This window comes from Herpailurus yagouaroundi, unplaced genomic scaffold, assembly GCF_014898765.1.
Source record: "Herpailurus yagouaroundi ecotype Mexico unplaced genomic scaffold, PumYag 164, whole genome shotgun sequence".
In the NCBI taxonomy this organism is placed as follows: domain Eukaryota; kingdom Metazoa; phylum Chordata; class Mammalia; order Carnivora; family Felidae; genus Herpailurus; species Herpailurus yagouaroundi.
In genome coordinates this window covers 30,663,298-30,685,045 of record NW_024412405.1, presented here as the reverse complement: position 1 = coordinate 30,685,045, position 21,748 = coordinate 30,663,298, and the positions used below count along the sequence as shown (strand labels likewise).

The window sequence follows — 21,748 nt, the reverse complement described above, 5'->3', positions numbered from 1 at the left end:
GCTGAAGGAATTCACGTCTTTCCTAGAAAGTCATCTTTCCTCTCAGCCAAAGCTCTAGCCAACCATTTCTTCTTTTATCTTGAATCTTAATATATCAGCATTTTACAATTTTGTTCACTATTTTATTATAACTCCTGTGTCCCCGTGCTCTCGGTTGAATTATTTGATTTTCATGGATGACTCAATGGTCAAAATACAAGAAACTTCAATAAGCTTGCATATCATTCTATTGGGTTTGGGGAATTAAACTTATTTAAATTCCCGAAGCATTAACTCACTATCTCGTCTCATGTTTTGGTCTTCAACCACCTTTCAGCGATTTTTATGTTCTTTTTTTCCATTTTAAAACCATTCTCCTTGATGAAGAAAATAGAAACAAACTGGATTAAAGAGTAGGTTGGCTCTTTCTTTGATATGTGTTAACATCATAACATCTTTGAACAGCAGACACATCCACATTTTTCTTAGCCATTTTTAGCGATCTTGAACGTTAATAAACTTTTATCTTGTACTGATCTACAACCATTGTGACTCAGATCTTAAAGGTTTGTGCCTATCTTCTATATTTTTGTCTTAGTCATGAGTTCTTTCTGTCTTATTTGGTATATTACAAAATCTGAACTCACGAAGGAGCTAATTTTATAACTATTTTAGGTGCTTTAACCTTCAATCTCCTTTCCTTCTCACTTAAGTTAGTCCCACTTGCAAAGTCAGAATTACATATTTCTTTAAACTTCCCATTCCCTTTAAAATCATATTCTCTTAAAGAGTCTGTCCATGAGGTTTCTCTAGTTTGGGGAAGCTGTTTTCATGGGAGACAAAATGGTACAAGGAAAAGGACACAAACTCTGGAGTCTGAAAATCTATGGCCATCTTCTAGCCTGGCTAGTGCAGAAGAGATGATGCATAAATATCAAATAAGTGAATGAATGAATGAGTGAATGAATGAATGGTGATCTCAAACAAGTTAATCCCATTGAGCCTCAGTTTTCATATCTGTAAAATGGTAACACAAATATCTATTTTAGAGGCCCATTGTCATAAGTAAATGAGCCATATTATCTCTAGGAGCATTTCTAATGACAGCATTTTTCTTTTTAGCTTTGCAGAAGTTCCAAGCTCACCCTGGGATTTAGGTATGCTCATAGGGCTGGCTGTCTTGACATCCTTGTAGAGTTGGTTGGCTCTCTTAACATTTTTAATCTTTCATTTTTTATTAAATTTATGTATGCACATACTTTAAAGATTCACCCAGGTCTATAAATTTTGTTAATAAGCAGCTGTTGTTAGCATCTTCCCTCCAGCACCCTCAACTTCCCTTTCTTCAGAGGTAACCACTTTTAACATTTGTAGCTGATTGTGTTGGTATTTACCTGTGTATTCTAAATGACACGCTTACATTGCTTGTACTTGATATTTCCAGCTCTGGATATTGACTCCCCACATGGAAGGTTAGCACGTTACACTCTTCCCTTCCTAGTCTCCACCATACATAGACGCCTACCTCTCACACCCCAGCCTCTCAATATAGTTATTTTAAATGTTTGATTACATTAACATTCAGCATGGACAATATTTTGGGTCTGTACCATTCAGGGCTAAGCCGTGGGATCAATGGTAATTACCTTTACTTTCCTGCATATTTTAAATTGTTTCTGGCAACTAATATTGCCTTATCTATTTTCTTAGCTTTCTGTGTTCTTGTCACAGATTCATTTCAAACTTACCACGTCCCAGGTGAACACTCTGGACACCCACTCCCCTCCCCAAATGATTCTTCTCCCAGTCTCCCCATCTCTGTGAATGGCCCTCGCTCTAATCGCTGAAATCACCCTTACTCTTCCTTTCCCTTCACCCCTTACATTTGACCTGCATGCAGGATACATTCAGAATAGATCTTGAATCTATCTTCCCATCTCTCTGCCACCCACCAGGGCGAGCCCTTTCTTGCTTCCCTTAGCCTTTGTCATAGAGTTCTATCATTGGTATTCCCCCCTTTCACTTTCCTCCATCCCCCGTGCGATCATCATACAGCAAGAGGCCCTTCAAAAACTGCAAACAACGCCATTCTGCATCCACTAGATGAACTTCTCAGTGGCTTCCCGTTGTATTCCAAGTGAAACCCCTACAAGGCCCACTCTGCTCCAGTCACACTGGCCCTCTGTCAGCTCCGCGGAGCACGCATATCCCATTCTAGCAGCTGGGCTGTAGCTGTTCCTTGGGCTTAGATGCTCTTGTTCCTTCTCACCCTGCAGTCACTCCCCAAGGCCCTGCCTGCTCTGTACCAAAGCAGGTTCTGCCCAGCACTGTCTTATCAGTCTGCTTACTCCCTTCGTAACACCAATCACAATTAACCTATTTAAATTAAGTCCATAACTGCAATTATTTTATTTGTTTATTTAGTTGCTCGCCATGTAAACTCCATGAAAACAGGGGCCTTGTCCCTTTTGATCCTCATTGTACTCATGGCGCCATATAATGCATATTTGAATTCTTAATGACTAGATGTTAGAATATAAGGAATGGCTACGTTTTGAGTGTTTTTATTTGAGAAGGACAAAGAGCAAATTTGAAGTTTGGTGCTTGTGGTTTCCACATAGATGTGACGGCTGTGGTGGTAGAATTCACCAGAGTCAGAGCTAGGGGGAAGAGGAGGCCAGGGCATTGATGAGTGTCAGGATGTATCCTGTTCAATACCTTCGACACTAACCTGTAGGAAGAGTAGACCACACGCTCTTCAGGTCTGCGTGCGGCACAGGACCGGGTGGTGTGGCTGGAGTTCTGGAAGACAAGGAGAACTTGCGGTGATCTCAGGTGGCCAGAGTGGCATCAGCAGTGGAGCTGGAAAGATGCTGTTTGACCTGAAAAGGGGAGACAGAGACCTGCTGGAGTCCAGGGAGCCATCTGACTGCAAAGGGGAAGGGGAAATGCTTTCTTAGCAGTGCTTTGTGAAGTGTGGCTGCTGTTGTTAAAAAGCACTCGGACAACCTTATTCATTTACTCTTCTGCCTGCTGTGACCGAGGCCAGTTCCTGTCCATAAGAAATTCGCAGCCTTACTTTTAGCTGTGGCAGCTGGGATACAGGCTCCAGACATAGGCAGGTGACAGTAACACGCTACCCTGTGATCCCGTGGACCCCGTACGGCTTAGGGTGTCCTAAGCCTTCTTCTGGTGTCATCTCTTGGGAAATGTGTTGTTAGGCCATAGGATTTTCAGAGGGGAGACAACTCAGATGTCAAGAATTCTAAAAGTTACAACATATGATAAAGAACGGCAGAGGGAAACGGAGACGTTTAACCCAGGAAGAGATATGAGTTGAAAAGAACCAAGAGGCCCTTCACATGGTGTGAAAGTGCTCTGTAACAAGGACGGTGGTCCCTTTGGGACCGTTCTGAGCACTGGGACCAGCGTGCACAAGGGGCAGTGCGGAAGCGAGATGCCGCCCCAAGGAGAGGTATGTTGCGACAAAGATGTGCCACTTCTCCACGGTCGAACAATGGCTCGAGCACCCTGGCAAAGGTGTGAGCCACTGTTACCGGGGTTTGCAAGCATCCCCAGCACGACCTTCCGCCGTTCACAGGTGTGCCGTGGGTGGCTGGCGTTCCTAGGGTGGCTGCTGGCTCTGAAGGCAGTGATGCTAAGCCAGGGGAAAGCCCACAGAGGCCCAGGCAGGATAAGCCTCTATTCAAAGACAGTTAGAGAGAGCATAAGTTAAACCGCTTTTCTGTTTGTTCAAAGATTTACTTCTGTACATTTATTCTCTATGGAAACAGGGGAGCTGGCACGTGTGACGTTCCTCATAAAGCTCTCCTATTATCATTGATCAAGCTACCTGGCTGGTGGTCATAAATGAATAAACAGATATAAATCCCCAAATAAGCAGACACTCCGTTCTGTTTTTATATACCACTAAATGCTTTTTTTTTTTTTTTTTTTTTTTTGGCCACATCCTGTAATAGCGGAGGAAGTCTTAGATGATTTGATACTACAAACAATTAAGTCGGGAACCTTTTCCTAATGAAAGGAAATTATAGATATGTGCTTTTCTGGCAGCCTTTAGTACTTCACACTACCAGCCTCCTCTCCCCTCCACCAAACACACACACACACACACACACACACACACACACACACACACACCCCGCATGGTTTCCCTTGTAGGAGTCAGTTGAATTTGGCTCAAGTGCATTCACTGATGTCTTCATCCCAGCACTCACACTCAACTTGCCCTGATAAAAATGTTTTTATTAATAACCTAAAAATTTAATGAGAGCCCTGTCTTTAAAAAAATATCCAGTGCTCCTTTTACACTAAATTTATAATGAGCCTTTGGGAAATTTCTGAAGTTCTTACACACGTATTAATTCCCATTAATTAACTTAAAGGCTGCAATGCAAATAAAAACAGTTCCCATCTTGGGGCGCCTGGGTGGCGCAGTCGGTTAAGCGTCCGACTTCAGCCAGGTCACGACCTCGCGGTCCGTGAGTTCGAGCCCCGCGTCGGGCTCTGGGCTGATGGCTCAGAGCCTGGAGCCTGTTTCCGATTCTGTGTCTCCCTCTCTCTCTGCCCCTCGCCCGTTCATGCTCTGTCTCTCTCTGTCCCAAAAATAAATAAACGTTGGAAAAAAAAAAAAAAACAGTTCCCATCTTTCGAAAGGGCAGGGCTCTGAGTGGGAGAAGGATCCCTGACTCAGGATGTTTCCCGTGCTCCCGTGAGCGGCTGACTGCTCCTTGATTCTGGCCTCCTGCTAAGACCAACACTGAGCTCCAGTAAGACTGAGTGGAAGTTTCCCAAGAAGCTGGCACTCTCTCTCCACAGTAGCAGGCCGGGAGCTGCATGAGGTGACGGAAAGACCAGACACAGGCTAAGCTCAGATCCCAACTCTGTCTTATGTGGCCTTACACAAGTTATTTACTACAGTGAGAAAGTAAAGTCGTATACCACAACAACAGTTCACGATGGTTGTGCAGGCATTTCCCGATTCTATATCCTGTTAACATTAGAAATATCTAAGGGATTCCCCCCAGCTCCACTTAGGAACTGGCAAAAATGACATTATCCCCATTTGCACCAGAAGAAAAACGCAGGTGAAAAGTTAAAGGATTTCTCCCCAAACGTGAAGCTCTGAGATGCATGGAACTGTATTTCACAGGAAAGAAACAAAACAACCCAGCTCTTACTTCTATGAGGCAAAGATAATGTCAATGGTTCCCTAGCCCTAGGGTAATCTGAAACAGAGCTGCACCAGGGCTCTTGCTTAGCAACACGCCCCTCCCCAAACGCACTGCCACGCCAGCTTGACTCAAACACCGCATGGGGACAAATGGCGGAGTCAGAATTTGAACCTGGCATTTGAGAGCTGATGCTTGGGCCGCTAAACCCTTCCTCCAGCACAATAGCCTCCTAGAAGGAGACCGCAGGCAGACATTCTTCATCAGCGGGCTGCTGAACACTGCGGCTCTCTGATTGTCCTCCAGGAAGCTCTGCCTCACGAGGGGAAGTAATTATGCACCCAAGGAAGGCAGAGGACGTACTCTGTAGCTTTCGGCATGGGGAGGGATTACAAGCACTAGCACTGTGTTAGAACAAGTCTCTGGCAATCCACTCTTCCACGATGGGAGGGCCCCGACACAGCCCGGCAGGTTGCAGCCACGAGGCAGAGGGCTTTCGCTGCTTTGCGTCAGGGCCCAGGGAAAAGCAGACAGGAGATAGGGAAGAGGAAGATGAGGAGACTGAATATTGGTTTTCTTAAATGGAAAGTAGCTACAAGTTAAAAAGTTGCTTCAGAAACACCAGGGAAAAGAGAAACATATACAAGCTTAATTAATAGAATTCAGATGAAAGAAGGGTAAAGCAATGAAATATTCATTATAGATCTCATAGAACTATGATGGAAAACAAACTCAATCGAAAGATGCATTAGAGAAACAAAACCCTTAAAAATTAAAAAATTTGGAGGAGGGGTGCCTGGGTGGCTCCGTCAGTTAAGCGTCCAACTCTTGATCTAGGCTCGGGTCATGATCTCATGGTGGTGAGATAGAGCCTCGCTTCAGGCTCCGCACTGAGTGTGGAGCCTGCTTGGGATTCCCTCTCTCCCTCTCTCTCTCTCTGTCCCTCATCTGCTTGCGCACACATGCTCTCTCACTTTCTTTCAAAATAAACAAACATTAAAAAATAATAACAATAAATTTAAAATGTGGACAAAACAAGAAAAAGCCAGCAAATGGTTCAAGCATAGGTTCAAGGTTTCCTGGGGCTTCCTGGGCATTTGAATGATTTGCAAGTGGCAGAGCACACATTTGTGAAGCAGACAGTATGGGTCACGGCAGATGTTGTAGATGAAGACTGGACAACAGGATGTCTCTGTGTCCAATTCAATTCACATGCTCCTTGATGAACTGAAGGCAGAAAATTCTGGAATACAGAAGAAAATAAAACAGAGCTGGGGAATAAAAATAATGATGACAATAGCAATTATAAAAATAGCTAACGTCTTTGTAAAATGTTCTCAGGTGCCCGAGAGCATGCCAGGCATTTTAAATGCATTATCTTGATTATTCCCCATAACAACACAACGTAAGAAACAGGTTCCACCATCATCCCAGTTTACAGGTGAGGATAAGAAGATTCAGACAGATAAACTTGTTCAAGGTCACAAAATAATTAAGTGGCAGACGCAATGTTTGAATCCCATTATCTGTCTGACTTTAGTGTTCGAGCTAATAAAATTTATATAAAATTTCAATCATTGTGTACCTTGTGCTTCTCCTCAAAAGCTCCTGAGTACATGTATATTTAAAATCGCAGTTTCCTTTTTTTTTTTCCTTTCCAAAAGCCATCTTCTAAAAATAATAGGTAAATTGCAAACTGTAAACTTATCATCATGCTTATGAGGGATGTGGAGGTGGGGGCACCTAAAAGATGGGCCGGGAAACTGAGTTATGAATTTATATATTAAAAGATTGAGAAAGTTTTCCTTTGATTTGCATTTTTATCTGAGCTAATTGATGCTTTGGAAAACTTGGAGTATTTCAAAGAGCCAGCCTTTTTTAAGTCCAGGCAAATCCTCTCGTGTTTCTTTCCAGATTGCTCAACCCTATCTCTCCAGCTCTCTCAAGACATTAATATGTAATCTCTCCACCAAGCAAAGGATCAGGTCATATAGTGAGTCACAGCACCTAGTAACACAAGTACTTATCGGATGAAAAAGATTGATCATCCTCCTCCCACCTTCCCCATAGCTGCACTTTGGGATTTGCTATTTCAACAAATCAAAGAAAAGTATTTGCAAATCATGTGGTGTTCTCTGTGTGCATTCGATTCAGAGAAGAAACACTCTCCCCTCCCATGATAATCATCAATAATCTCAAACCACAAAGAAACAGAATCCAAAGCAGATGGACGCCCACAAGGAAAGGAAAAGTGCTTCAGCCCTAGCAGTTTAGACCATTCTGTCAGAGAGACTTAGTGGGAACCTAGAGTGACCACTTCAGTGTGGCCCCGGATACGTTCTAGAAATCTCTCTTCCTTTGCAGTGGAGGGGATGGCAGGAGGGTGGGGAGAGGGCAGAGTTACCCCATCCTGTCCAGGAAAGACCTGAAAGCCTTAATACTGTCATCCAACCAGGGGGTGTTCACAAGATTGAAAATAAGTCAAGAGGGGAGCCTGGGTGGCTCAGTAAGTTGAGTGTCTGACTCTTGATTTTGGCTCACGTCATGATCTCACAGGTTCATGGGTTTGATCCCTGCATTGGGCTCTGTGCTGAGAACGCAAGGCCTGCTTGGGATTCTCTGTCTCCCTCTCTCTCTTCCCCTGCCCCACTCATGCTCTCTCTCTCTCTTTCTCTTTCTCTCTCCCTCAAAAATAAATATATTTTTTAAAAATATTAAAAATTATTTAAGAGTGTGAAATCCAGTTTGTAGATTCAAAAACTCAAACCGCATTTTAATAATCTCATGTTATAACCTTTGTGCTAATTATTACACACACTCCTCTCCCACCCTCTGAAAGAGGTCCTAAACTGCTATCAGCCCTTCCTGGATCCCATACCTTCATCCCAGCATTGGCCACTTCGGCAGAGAATCTTGCTTATTGAGCAAAATTCTCCCAGTGCAAGCATATTAACTACACCCAGGAATTAGCCCTTCCACAGACTATAAGAATTAAGCTCATGATTGGATAGTGACAGCTCGTTCATCAACTTCAGTAGATCAAGGAAGGCCAGGCTTCTAGTCTGTGCATTTGGCCCTGGGAGCACAGGAGATGCTTTTTCCAGGAATCCATTCCATCCTACACCCCTCAGGAGCCCCCTGCCCACTGGAAATCCCCACCTCCCATCCCAGGCAGGGCCTTCCAGCGGTATTTTTCCATACAGAGCCACAGAGAAAAGAACTGTACAATTTAACCATCAGTCACTCCCCAGAAGACTCCACTTTTACCTGTCTACACTTTCTCCAGGAGCCAAAAAGAAATGAGCACATTAACCTGGTTTATTAAATTCAACAATGAAATACATCCAAGACTTCTTCCTTCTCATTCAGTGTATGTTTTTCCTCAAGGGTATGAACTTGCTTATCATTTACTTCAATATCGTCAGAAGCACCCATAAACAACAACAACAACAAAAATCCTACAAAATAAAGTCGTAGCTATAATAGGGGAAATTTTTTTCCCTGAAATTTCTGAGATTCTAAGTCTAACCTCTTTGATGTTCTACCCACCGTGTTAAGTAGTTCATCACAACCCCTTTTTTTCTTATTATATATAGTTTTAATACCCCAAGAAATAAAAGTGCTGAACTCTATCTGATATTTTACTGAACTCCTGAACTATTCTGAGCTAAGTATGACAGATGCCCTAATGCTTGAGCTAGGGAAGTAGTTCACGCATGGAACATTTCCATTAAAAACCAGAGACCTCGCTTCTAACCTTGGCAATGCCTTCTCCATATGATTAATTATTTTTATGTGCACTGTCGTCCATTAGGGAAGTGTCAGTGTGCCTCGGGACCCAGATGCCTTTACATGGATTATTTTGCCCACTTTGTTTTCCCCTCTGTCTTCATTCAGCAAAATAAAGAATTACATTTCTTATATACTTTTATTTTAGATATTCTGTAAAGTTATTATGAATTTTACACTTTAAACTGGGATACTATTCGGTAGTAGTCTCTTGAAGGATTCTGTGTTAGTGTCACTGAACTTCAAAAATAGAAAATTAAAATGAAAAATTCAATCAGGAAAATCTAGTACAACCATTTGAAACAAATTAGAAAGAAAACAAGTCACATATAGTCTTTTGTCATTTGAGGATCACTATGACATTTCCATTTCTATAAATAGCATTATCTGCTTTATATATACCCACAGGCCATTAAACTATACTCTTTGGAATTTTTGCCTATTCTGTTCCAAAGCTTTTATTCTCACTTCAGAAATACATTGTTCAGTTGAATCCCAGGAGAAGACAATCGGTGATCTCTTACTGTGAAAGTAAAATTTTTCTGTATGTTTAGTAGAATATTTACAAAGAGCTGAGTATTGTAAGCAGGGTAATATTAACAGTTTTATAATTGAGTTAATAAACAAACTCACTACAATTTCTAATCTAGTTCTTATTCTGAAAGGCAAAAAACTGCATCTCTACCCAGCAAGCAAATATACAAAAATGCCTCTTTTTTTTTTTTTTTAACTTTATCTTGTTTCTTGAAGTTCCATTACGGTGATGACTCTCGCTCAATAATTTGATTTTCCAGCCACAACTGTATACAAGGTATAAAATGTGTGGACATTTGTATCATCTTCTCTCTATTTTGGTCAAGATCTCTGGTTTATTTTAAAGGTACTTAAAATGCTTGGTGTTTTTTTTTTTTCTTGTATTAAAGATTTTGAAGTTGTTAGATTAATTGTGGCTTCTTACTTTCTCATGTTGTATTGAAGAAAGAGGAAAAGACGAAAGAAAAAAGAGGGAGGGGAGCAACACATTATCATGATTATTGTTATTATTATTTATTAAGAAGTGATTACGTGTTAGGCATATGCTAGGCACTTACATAAATCATTGCTAATGCCCTCATCCACACTGTCGCTTCTCTCATTTTGCATTTAAGGACATAGTGACTCAGGAAAGGCCATCGGCATATCAGAAGCCACGCAGCTACTAAGTGGCAGAACCGAAAAGGTCTCTCTCTACTTTCTGGTTCAAGCCCACAGGGCCCCCCTGAGGACCTCCGCGGCTCCCACACCAGCTGTCAGACGGTCACTCGGAGCGATACAGGAGCCTCTCAATCCCACACTCAGAAAAGGCCTCAGCCACCCAACTCTCCAAGAAGTTAATATTGGAGCTTAATTAGTCTGGCTTAAGGCTTTGATAGGGATCAAATTTCAAATGTCCTGCAGACAGAACTAATAAGTGGGGGGCAGGGGGGGCTAACTTTTCCTGCAGGCCTATCATGCAGCAGGTGCAGGAAGAACAGGTGCCCCTTGAATCTCTGTCCCCTCTCACCTGCGAGCCTGTGGGCCTCCTACCACCGCAACACTCGTGGCGGGAAAGAGCATCGGGACCCGTTTGGTGAAAGGAGGGTGGACAAGTTTAAGAATAATAACGAAAATTAACAGTTGCACAACTCTCGTTAATAATTAGCATGGCTCATTGGGAAGAAAAAGCAAAAGGCTTAAAACTAGACTGTCACGGGGCACCTGGGTGGCTCAGCCTGTTGTGTCCCACTCCCGATTTCAGCTCCGGGCATGATCTCTGGATTGGTGAGATGGAGTCCCATCAGGCTCTGGGCTAATTTCGGATTCTCTGTCTCCTCTGTCTGCCCTGCCCCTCCCAGGTGTGGTTTCTCTCTCTCTCTCTCTCTCTCTCTTTCTCTCTCAAAACAAACAAACAAACAAACTGCCACAGGCCAAAGCCCCCCAACTTAGGGGGCCCTTTAAACTCTTCACTTTCTGTATTTCCTCTCCAATTCTGTGTCTGTGAGCATACGTATAAACGTGTATTTATTGAATATGGAAGGAAATATAATTAAAATGTAAATCCCTCATGCCTTATCCCTAATCCAGTAACTCCTCCCCTCAACCCCAAATGAATATTTTTATTATGTTTCCATTCAGATTCAAACAATTTCTGTGTGTCCAAAGGCTAACTCTGCATCACATTTCATGGAAAAAAACCAAGCACATAAGACACACAGGAAAAGTAGTAAGGATCCAAGTAATAACCAGCTTATGTTGACCAAAAAGGTAACGAAGGATAAATAAAACAGAAAAACTTAGGCCAAGATTAAAACACACCCAACGTAAGGAAGTTCTAGCTTCCAGTTGTTTGACAGCAGTGTCTACGAACTCTTCTTCAACATAAGTCAGAAATCTCACGATTTCACCCATTTGATCCCCATCACATCCATCAAAAATTATACTGCCGCTTCTAAAAAATAAGATCAATCATTGTCTGGAGCTCAGAACAAATGAGAAAAATGAAAGGAGATATTTTAAGCACCTAATATGCTTGAATTCATTTATTCGGCACTTTATACTTCAGGCTGACCCTGAAAACACACCCATGTCAGTGATTGTTATCCACATACCCACATGAGAACACTAAGATTAAGGAAACAGCAACTTGCCCAAAGTCGTAAGCAAGGGACAGAGGAAGGAAGACTTCCAATTCAGACCATCCAACTCAAAATCTCATATACATAACGCCCAGCCTTCATAAAGTGTTGTTTTTCTGTTTTAAGGGAATCAAAGGTAAAGGGAATTAATTTATGCCATTTTATATCTGAAAGTCTTCTAACCCTATCGCCTTACAGTACTACTTATGCCATAGCCTGAAAATCCCAATCAAGTGTAAGCAATCAGAAACTATAAACTATAAACTTTTATTTCATGAGACCCGAAACTTCAACTATCTCTCACTGATGAATATAATCTTTCAAAATAAAATGTCTCTAGGTCCATTTGATTCTAACAGTTTGGGGAAGTTACTAGAGGATTTTAAGCAGGAATGTTTCGTAATTCCTGAAAGTGAAAGATCACATTAAGGACAAAAGGAGCAGTTCACAAAAGGACTGGGGTTCAGGGTGTGCACCCAGGACGATTCTGAAAAGATAAATTGATAGGGACACTGTGAAAAGCTTAATTTGCAGTCGTAAGGGGCTCCAACTTTGTCCTGGAGGCCATGGAGATGGAAAAAAGAAAAAAAGAAAGAAAAAGAAAACGCAAGGACTTTAAATTTTATTTTAAATGAGGGAGTGTGGCATGCTCAGGTTTAACTTTTGAAAGGAAAACTCTGGTGGTAGAGAGGAAAGATTGGTGAGGACGGTCATGGGCAGCAGAGAAAGCACTCAGCAAGCTAAGGATTAGTCCTTGTAAAACGATTCAAATGAGGGCCACTGGCTGCAGGGTGGAAAGGAGAGAACAGTTTGGGGCAATATCTAGGGGAAGAATTTTTTAAAATGGGTTGTGGTTGGGAGCTGAGAGGGTGGAGGCCATAGAGAATAGTTCTTGTGTTACAGAGAGGGGGGAGGGCCAGGTCTGAGGGGGAAGGCAACGCGTTCAGTCCGCGGCGCTTGAGTTGCTTTAGCAAAATGTACAGACATACAGGTGGGTGTCCCCGAGGCCTCTGAAAGTAAGAATCCAGAGCTCGCAGTGAATGTAGGTTCAATAACTGGCCGTGTACACTTTGCTCTGAAGAAAACCCCGGATGTCCGCAGGCCTTTGAAAACAGGAGCTGATTTTTTCCCTTCCATCACTGTGTTCACATCACACACTGTCTTCCAGTTTCTCCCTCCATACATTAGAGGAGCCCCGGTGCAACTACAACCTCTCCGTCCCTGCACACTCTGCAGGATGCAGTAGCCAGAACACTATGAACATCTTTGTGATTTAAACACCTGGTCTGTGAGAGGAATACTTCAATCCTTTAAGTGTAAATAATCCCATTTATCTCAAAGATATGTTTCCGAGTGTTTATTATGGGCCAGGCACCGTGTTTGGTGCTAGGAACAGCAAGCAAAAACAAATACAAATCGGGCCCAAAGAACTTTCCAGTTAGTGGGAAGAGACAGACTCCAAGCAAATAACCCCACAGAGGACGTCAGGGACTCTAAGAAGAGACGACACTTGGCAGTTCTGTGAATGTGTGGAAAAGAGCTGTCCTGGAGAAACTTCTCCCAAGAAAGTGATGTTTGCATCCGACTTTGAAGGCTGAGCAGGAGATGGCTGCAGAACAGCACAGAAGAAACCCCAGTGGTGAGGAGCGGAGTGAGGCCCGCGGCCATACACAGGGAGGCGGGGGCGGGGGGGCATGCTGAAAAGGTGCTAGAAGTGTGAGTGGGGCTTCAAGGCCTTATAACAAGTTCAGTCTTCAAAGCAAGAATAATGGGAAGCCCCTGGGTGTTGAGCAGATGGCATGACCTGATTTTGGTTTTGGGAAACCCATTTGGTGCACAACGTAAAGGACAGATTGGCTCCCTTCTTGCCATGGTTAAAATGTGACCCGACGCCTCTCTTTGCCCAAATTGATTTTCTCGTCTGTTCATCTTAGCAGAATGCTTATAACCAGGCTCGGGCCAGGCTAGGGCAGACTTGGAAACAATTCACATTCATCCATATAAGATACAAGCCGCCATCTCCCTGGTCCTGGGGACACCACGGCAAGAGTTGTTCAACGGCGATGATGGAAGAGCTTACTGCTCACAAATCCATGCCGAGGGGACGGTGTGCAACGAGAAAAATCAGTTCACTTGGGTTCTAGTTCTCTGACTGCCATTTTCTCAGTATAAAACCATGGGAAAGTCCTATGAAATGTTCCCACTACAGACACCTCATCTTTCAAATGCAGAACAAATGGACAAGCTCCCTTCTGCCCTCCTGGTTCTATTTAACAAATAATGAAAAAAGGGCAATTCTTAAGTCAAACCACTACCTTGTTCCACAAGCAAAGAAAAATGTGTTGATACAACGAAATTTTCATGTCTCTGGATTCTGCACTTGAACATGTGGATAGAGATTCTAAAATGTAATACACTGGCCCTTTTTGGGATCTGTCATTTAAAACTGCTCTCTTTACATGTGGAAATAAGTGCACGCCCACAGTCGCTTCTTCTGTTTATTATCTACCAAAAATACCTTGAAATCTGTCTTTGGGCTCCTAAAAATCCTGGAATAGGTGCACTGTTTCCTTTCTAGGTAAACCAGGTTTGCAAATGATTAACAGCCAGAAATGGGATTGGTACTTTCTTCAACAATCTCAAGTCCATAAGGAATATGTAGCTAATTTAAGCTTCATTGTATTAAATTGTAGAACACACCATAAAATACTGATACTACAACTTGCATCAAACAAGTAAACATTTGTTATGGGGACAGTAAAATTTACTTTTCACAAAAGGAGCCTACAGTAATAATGCATTCAATTCTATTTCCCAGAATGCTTCTTAAGTATGTTAATAAAGTCTTTATTGTGTCTGCTTATAAAAGTCGCCACCATTTCCCATTAGAAAGTCTCTGTTTATTCATCAAACATTTACTGACAGTGACTGCTGGGAGCAGCCTCAGATTTCCACTCCATTACACGTTTGTGGCATAAAGCACATTAATTATAGATATATTACAATATTCAACTCATTGAGGAAAAATTAGATGATCAAGGCTCATTTTCCTTGACAATAAGCAAGTTAATGAAAATACTAATTACCTGATGATGGAGTGGAGCCTCCAGGATTGAATGCTTAGCATCTGTAAGAGAGTTCTGTGAGTCTAGCACAGAATATTAAAGCCAGAAGCATTTGAAGTCTATGAGGTGGTCCTTGCAATTGTCCGGTGCTCTTTAATCAGAGGATAAAGGACAGTCAGAGATGAGGCAGAGTTTTTTAAGACATTTGGCAGAAGTCATTGAAAAGCCATGCTCTTTACGGAAAAATGTTTAAACGGTATCAGCTGGAACACAAAGCGGCTTCATTTTAAATAATTTGCAGGGAGTTGGCTCATTGTCAGCGAGGATATTGGCATCTCCCGGTTATCCATTTTGTTAAAATGTCAGAACTGGTTTCAGCCATTTTGAAATTTTAAAGAAGGAAACCTCCATTTGAAAACCCTCTTCTCTCAACTTCTAGACATTTAGACTGAACCAACACAAGAAAGCCAGTCCACATCCAGTCAGGAGCTTGGAGATCCTTAAGAAGAGGACTTTTCTTAATAAGCATGTGGAAAGTCACTCAACATGTGTTGTCACCAAGGAAATGCAACTTCAAATGACACGGAGATACCACCGCACACCTTTTGGGATGACTCACATCCAGCCAACTGACATCAATTGCTGGCAAGAATACTGTACAACAGGAATTCTCATTCACTGCTGGTGGAAATACAGCCACTTTGGAAGATAGTGTGGCAGTTCCTTACGATGCTAAGCTTGGTCTTAACCTATGATCTAGCATACAAATACCCTTGGGTATTTACTGAATTGATTGAAAAAATTGTGTCCACATAAAAACCTGCACACAATGTTTATATTAGCTATTGCCATATTCATCGAAAACTGGAAGCAACCAATATGACTTACAATAGATAAATAGGTAAATTATACATCCACACAATGGAATACTCTTCATCAGTAAGAAAGGTAATGAGCTGTCAAGCCCCACAAAGACATCAGTGAATGTTAACTACATATTATGAAGTGAACTAAGCAGTCTTTCCGGCTACATATTGTATGATTCTAGTTATAGGACATCCTGGAAAAAGGCAAAACATAGAAATACTGTAAAAAGATGAATGGTTACCAGGGATTTGGGGGTGGGAGAGCGTGAGGATTGAAGTGGTGAAGTTATCCAGCTATTAGGACAGTGAAACTATTCTGTATGATACTATAATGATGAATGCATGACACCATGCATTTTTAGAATTTAGAACACTAAGTTATATTATATATAATATATAGAGAGAGCACTTAATTATACAACTTAAAAAATCACTTAGGAAGGGGGCGCCTGGGTGGCTCAGTCGGTTAAGCGTCCGACTTCAGCTCAGGTCATGATCTCGCGGTCCGTGAGTTCGAGCCCCGCGTCGGGCTCTGGGCTGATGGCTCAGAGCCTGGAGCCTGTTTCCGATTCTGTGTCTCCCTCTCTCTCTGCCCCTCCCCCGTTCATGCTCTGTCTCTCTCTGTCTCAAAAATAAATAAAAAAAAAAATCACTTAGGAGGTTGGAAGATGTCAGGATGAGATGCAAATGTGAAAAAGGAATCTAAGTGTACACACCAATGCATGAAATAACTTCACTGAAGGTGGTTGGGGGAAAACTGCTAAACCCAGTAACTTTCAATATGAGTAGAGTCCGTAAGACTAAATGCAAAGCCCTATATATAAGCATTGTACTGTAATTGATAAAGTTGTCTCCCACAAAGGTATAAGTTAACAACTCTGGACTCACTGTGCATGTATACAGAAGCTGAATAGTTAGGTAAATGATGGATAGCGAGAGCCAAATTCTCACTGTTGTAATAGAAAATTACAGATAAGCAGAGACTAGAATGATCCATGTGGGAACAAATTAGAGTTAGATAACCAGTATAAATGTACATTTAGCTTAAATACAGACACAGACAGCATGTATTATATATATATATATATATATATATGAACATACACATACACACACATACATACACACAGGTTAGCATGCACATATGTATTTCTTCACTCTCTCAACTGAGAACTACTAGAATCAACTACACCCCACTAGCAATGAGCATACCTAGAACCCAGATCTCAGTTTCTAACATTATTTTCCAGTGAAAGAAAACAGAAATAACACAGGAAATACAGAAGATGAGACCGGTGCCTCCTGCAGTGCCAGGAAGTGAGGAAATGGTATATATTTATTATATACATGTATTTAAAAACATGTATATAAAATATATATATATATATATATTTTAAGCCAAAATGTCTTATTTTATTTATAAAATAAGTAGCTATCAGTCCATACTGAATAAGTAAATAAATAAGGGAGAAAAGACAAATCTCCCATGCAGAAGAATTCCAAATAATTTATGTAGATACTCCACCTTCAAGGAGGCAGAGTATAATTTCCCATTCTTTAAATGGAGGCTACACTAAAAACTTCCTTCCTAAGAGTACAGTTTGAAAAGGGGAAAAAGGAAGCATCTTACAGCAGAGAAATGTGATAAACATTCCCTCAGCTAGGTGATGAACAGGAGTAACTCATATTGATAGTATGCACGCATGGTATGCGATGAGAATGGCACTTTGCCTCTGTGGTCTTCCTCCCCAAATCATATGTCTCCAGTCTAATCCCAGTTGAGGGACATTCTATAAAACACCTGACCAGTCGTCCTCAAAACTGTCAAGGTCATCAACCAGGAAAATCTGAGAATCTGTCTGTCACAGCCAAGAGGAGGCTAACGAGACATGATAACTAAATGTAATGTTGTATCCTGGATGGGACCCTGGGGGAAAAAAAGGGGGATTTTATTAAAAATAAAAAAAACCAAAAAAAAAAAAAAAAAAAAAAAAACATGGACTACAGTAAATAATAATGTGTCAACATCGGTCCAGTGATTGTAACAAATGTACCCTACTAAGGTAGGATGCTACTAAGAGGGGAGATAGGTGAGAGGTATAAGAGAACTCTCTGTAGTATCTTTGAAATTTTTCTGTTGATCTAACAGTATTCCAAAATCAAAGATTTATTAAAAAAAAAAAAAGCTCTTTGTATATAAGCCTGAATTATTTCTTCCATTTCTCAAACTGGCAGTCTAAATCAGAACAAGCAAACTGCTGAGTCTATCTTCTGATTTCGTTCCAGCACCAGAATAATTTCCATGCTCTTTTGAATTCAGCTAATAGCTCTGCATAGCCTCTCCCTTTTCCTGTGCATTATCCATTGAACAAGTTCCAAATCACTCTGCTGTGGAGTGGCCAAGGATCCCATTTGATGGATGGTCATTTCACACACCTGTTTTGGGGTCTCTGATGGATGTGCTGGCATCTAATGTAACTTCTCCGAATAGGGGAGTGAGGAAAACATACATTTGTGCACGCTACAGTCCGGCATGCTGCTCATCCAAAAGGCTTAATTTAGAAATAGTTACTCAATTATTCAACATGGACAATTCCTTGATTCCCATTGACTTTCAATTCAATCAGCAAAGCTGCCTCTTGGATTTTCCATTATTATGAAGACTGATGTATTTTATAAGAGCAAACAGCTGCTCTGGCAGATTAATGTTCCTTCTTGTCACCCTGCAGTGAAGCTTACTTGGGATTCTCCTCTTGTAAAAAGAAGTTTGGATCCAATGTATTTAACCAGCTGACCACCAACAGCTTTAGTGCACTCCTCTGCCCTTGGTTCTGTTCTTATAACCCTCCTGCCAAAGTTCACCAAGATCTCAAATAGACGGCCTCTCCTGAAATCTAGTGATGAAATGCCCAAGCACTTGGAGGCCAGACATGGGCTCTCATTTCAGACTTCTCATTTGCTCTGGACAAGTTATTTAACCTCTTAATGCTTTATTCTGCCCACCACCCCACATTAAAGGGAAACAATAATACTTGGCTGGCCTGTCTCATAGAGATATGGGAGAATCATGCATTCATTCAACAAATATTTCTTGAGGACCTACTACATTGCAGGCAATGTATAAGAACTAGGAATGGAAAAGTCAAGGGGGAAAAGCACAAAAATTGCTGCTCTTGTGAAACTCGGAGTCTAGTAGAAAAAGAGAATAATAAAATAAAATATATAGTATTGTGATGGTTATAAGTGTAATTTTTAAAAAAAATAAACAGGAAAGAGGACAAGGACTCCTGGAAGGAGAAGTAATTTTAAATACGCTGATCAAAACAGGCCTCACTGAGAAAGGACATTTGATCAGCAACATCTGATTGAAGGTGAGCCATTCATGAGGGATATCAGAAGAAAGAGAATTTCAGGACAGGGAAACAGCACATGTAAAGGCCCTGAGGCAGGAACAGGCTGCAATGTTCAAAGTACAGCAAAAAGGCCAGTGCGTTGGAACAGAGGGGAGTAGTGGGAGGTAGTTAGAGATGAGGTCAGACAGGTAACCGAGAGGACGATCAGGTCTCATAGACCCTCATCTGCCATTGTCAAGACTTTTGTTTTCCTTTGAGATGGAGAGACATGGATGATGGAGAGCCATTTTTTTTTAACGTTTATTTTTTTTTATTTTTATTTTTATTTTTTAACGTTTATTTATTTTTGGGACAGAGAGAGACAGAGCATGAACGGGGGAGGGGCAGAGAGAGAGGGAGACACAGAATCGGAAACAGGCTCCAGGCTCTGAGCCATCAGCCCAGAGCCTGACGCGGGGCTCGAACTCCCGGACCGCGAGATCGTGACCTGGCTGAAGTCGGACGCCCAACCGACTGCGCCACCCAGGCGCCCCAACGTTTACTTATTTTTGAGGCAGAGAGAGACAGAGCATGAACGGGGGAGGGTCAGAGAGAGAGGGAGACACAGAATCCGAAACAGGCTCCAGGCTCTGAGCTGTCAGCACGGAGCCCGAGGCGGGGCTCAAACTCACAGACTGTGAGATCATGACCTGAGCTGAAGCCGGATGCTCAACCGACTGAGCCACCCAGGCGCCCCTTTTCTTTTTTTTTTTAAGATGGAGAGCCATTTTGAATAAGAAAATTATGTGATCTGTTTTGTGTTTTAATTAGATTACTACAGGTAAAGAATAGATGCGGGTCAAAGGCATAAGGAAGACCAGTGAGTTAGCTATTGAAATAACCAACGGAAGAGATTGTGGTGGCTTGGGCCAGGATCCTGGCAGAGGAGGTATTAACAAGTGGCTGGATTCTCGATATATGTTGAAGGTATAGCCAATAGAATTGTGATATTGGATGTGAGATATGAGAGAAAGAGAAGCATCTCTTTCCAAAATGTTCGTCTTGAACAACTGGAAGGACTAAGTTGCCAGTTACTGGCGCTGGGAATACAGTGTGAGAACCGACCTGGGGGGGGGGGGGGCGGCCAAGGACAGAAGCTCAGCACTGGAAATGCTACATTTGATGTGCCCGTTAAACACCTAAATGAATGTTAAAAGTAGACAACTGGGCCTACAAGTCCACAGTGTAAAGGGAAAGTTAAAATTGAAGACAGAAAATGCGTCAGTCCCCCGGGTGTGTTGGTACTTAAAGCAATGAGAGTGCCTGGGTCACCAAGTGAGTTGGAACACTAAGGAAAGAGAAGAGGTCCTCTAAGGATTCAGCTCCTTAAGGGGTAAAAAGAAGAAAAGGGAACTGGCCAAGAGCTCCCCTGGAAGAGGCAAGCGTTGAAAATGAAGCAAAAGATGAAGAGTATGGTGTGAGTGACTTAACATCTGAGGGAAGAAAGCGTATGGAGGAGGAGAGAATTATCTGCAGTACGAAAGCTGTTGATAGGTCAAATAAGGTCAGGCCTGAGAATTGACTCTGGATTTAGTCATGGAGGGCACTGTGACTTTATCTGGAGGCAGGCCGCAATTACTGTGGATTCAAGAGTAAATGGAAATTCCTGGTTTTGATATTATGCTATGATTATGTAAGAGGTTAACATCAAGGGAGGCTACGTGGAGAGTGTGATGGGAATTCTCTGCACTATTTTTGTAGCTTCCCTGTATGTTCAAAATTGTTTCAGAATAGTAAGTTGGGAAAAGTACATAGGAAGAGAGTAATTGGAGGCAGTAGTGGAGGCAACTCTTTCATGGAATTTTCCTGAAAAGGTGAGAAAAAAACAAATGGTAGCTTAAGGAGGAAACGGGGTCAAAAAAGCTTTCTGGTTTGTTGAGTTTGGTTTCTGTTTCTTTTAAGCAAAGAGAAACAACACCATGCCTGTAGCCCCGTGGGAATCATCTGATAGAAAGATAAAAACTGACCACGCTGGCAAGAGTTATTTCTGCAGCACTGTCTGTCCTTGAGGAGGAAAAATGGGGTGCAACCTTGCTTCCTGTCCCACCTGCATTGAGGTAGATGAGCAATGCTGTCTGATTGCTTCAGACATCTCACTGAGGAAAGAAGCGGGGTCACAGATGAGGGAGAGGATGGCGGCAGAGGTGCAGAAGCGTTGGAGTTTTGGAGAGAGGGGAAAAGAGTGAGCCGGTCACCTAGAGAGAGCGGGGGGTGGTGGTGGGGAGAGGATGGATGATAGCATCTGAGACTCTGGAAAGTGAGTACATATAAGGAAGAAAGCCTGGGACCTGGGGGTGCTGGGGTGAACCGGCTGATAGTCTACTCATCTCTCTTCTGACCAGTAGCAATAGCAGTAACTCCAATTGACAGACAGGCCATGCCAAGGAAAGTTCCTGGGGCCTGGGCACAGCCCGAGTCTGTAGTTTTAGTATCGCTGCTAACGCTTACCAAAATCTTCACACACCTCATGTTGAACAACCTCCCTTCAGAATTCTCTTCGCTGCCGTGAAGCAGAAGTCAGATTATGTTGCTCCAACATTCCCCTGTTGGAGCCGACCATGCTACATATCACAGAGGTATGCATTGAATTATATACTTTTCAAATATATAACTTGTTTAAGTAGTGGCTTTAAGGATAGAAAAACCAAGAGAAGAGCTGGAAAAAAAAATGGAAGAAGTTCTATCTTCAGTTGACCAACTGGCTGCCCTGTGATATTAAGTGCCCCTGTTAATTTCACAGGAAGGGCATGCTTCCCCATCTAGCAGGCCTCGCCTCAGAAGTAGGGTTAAAAAAGAGAAGCATCCCAGGAG

At 42.1% G+C, this 21,748-nt stretch overlaps 1 long non-coding RNA gene across 4 annotated transcripts in view; it reads right to left on the bottom strand.

The window, feature by feature from the left end:
- The window catches only part of LOC121037824 (uncharacterized), a 91,254-nt gene that overhangs the window by 25,326 nt on the left and 44,180 nt on the right, over window positions 1–21,748 (bottom strand). Inside the window, exons 1-2 of one of the 4 annotated variants that reach the window (XR_005794012.1) lie at window positions 6,298–6,411; window positions 2,711–2,861 (exon numbers count right to left, since the gene is read on the bottom strand). This is a non-coding gene — a long non-coding RNA (uncharacterized LOC121037824). Of the gene's footprint in view, window positions 1–2,710; window positions 3,567–6,297; window positions 6,412–21,748 lie in introns of those variants that run through there. The other 3 variants (XR_005794013.1, XR_005794011.1, XR_005794010.1) reach the window with 3 other exon arrangements.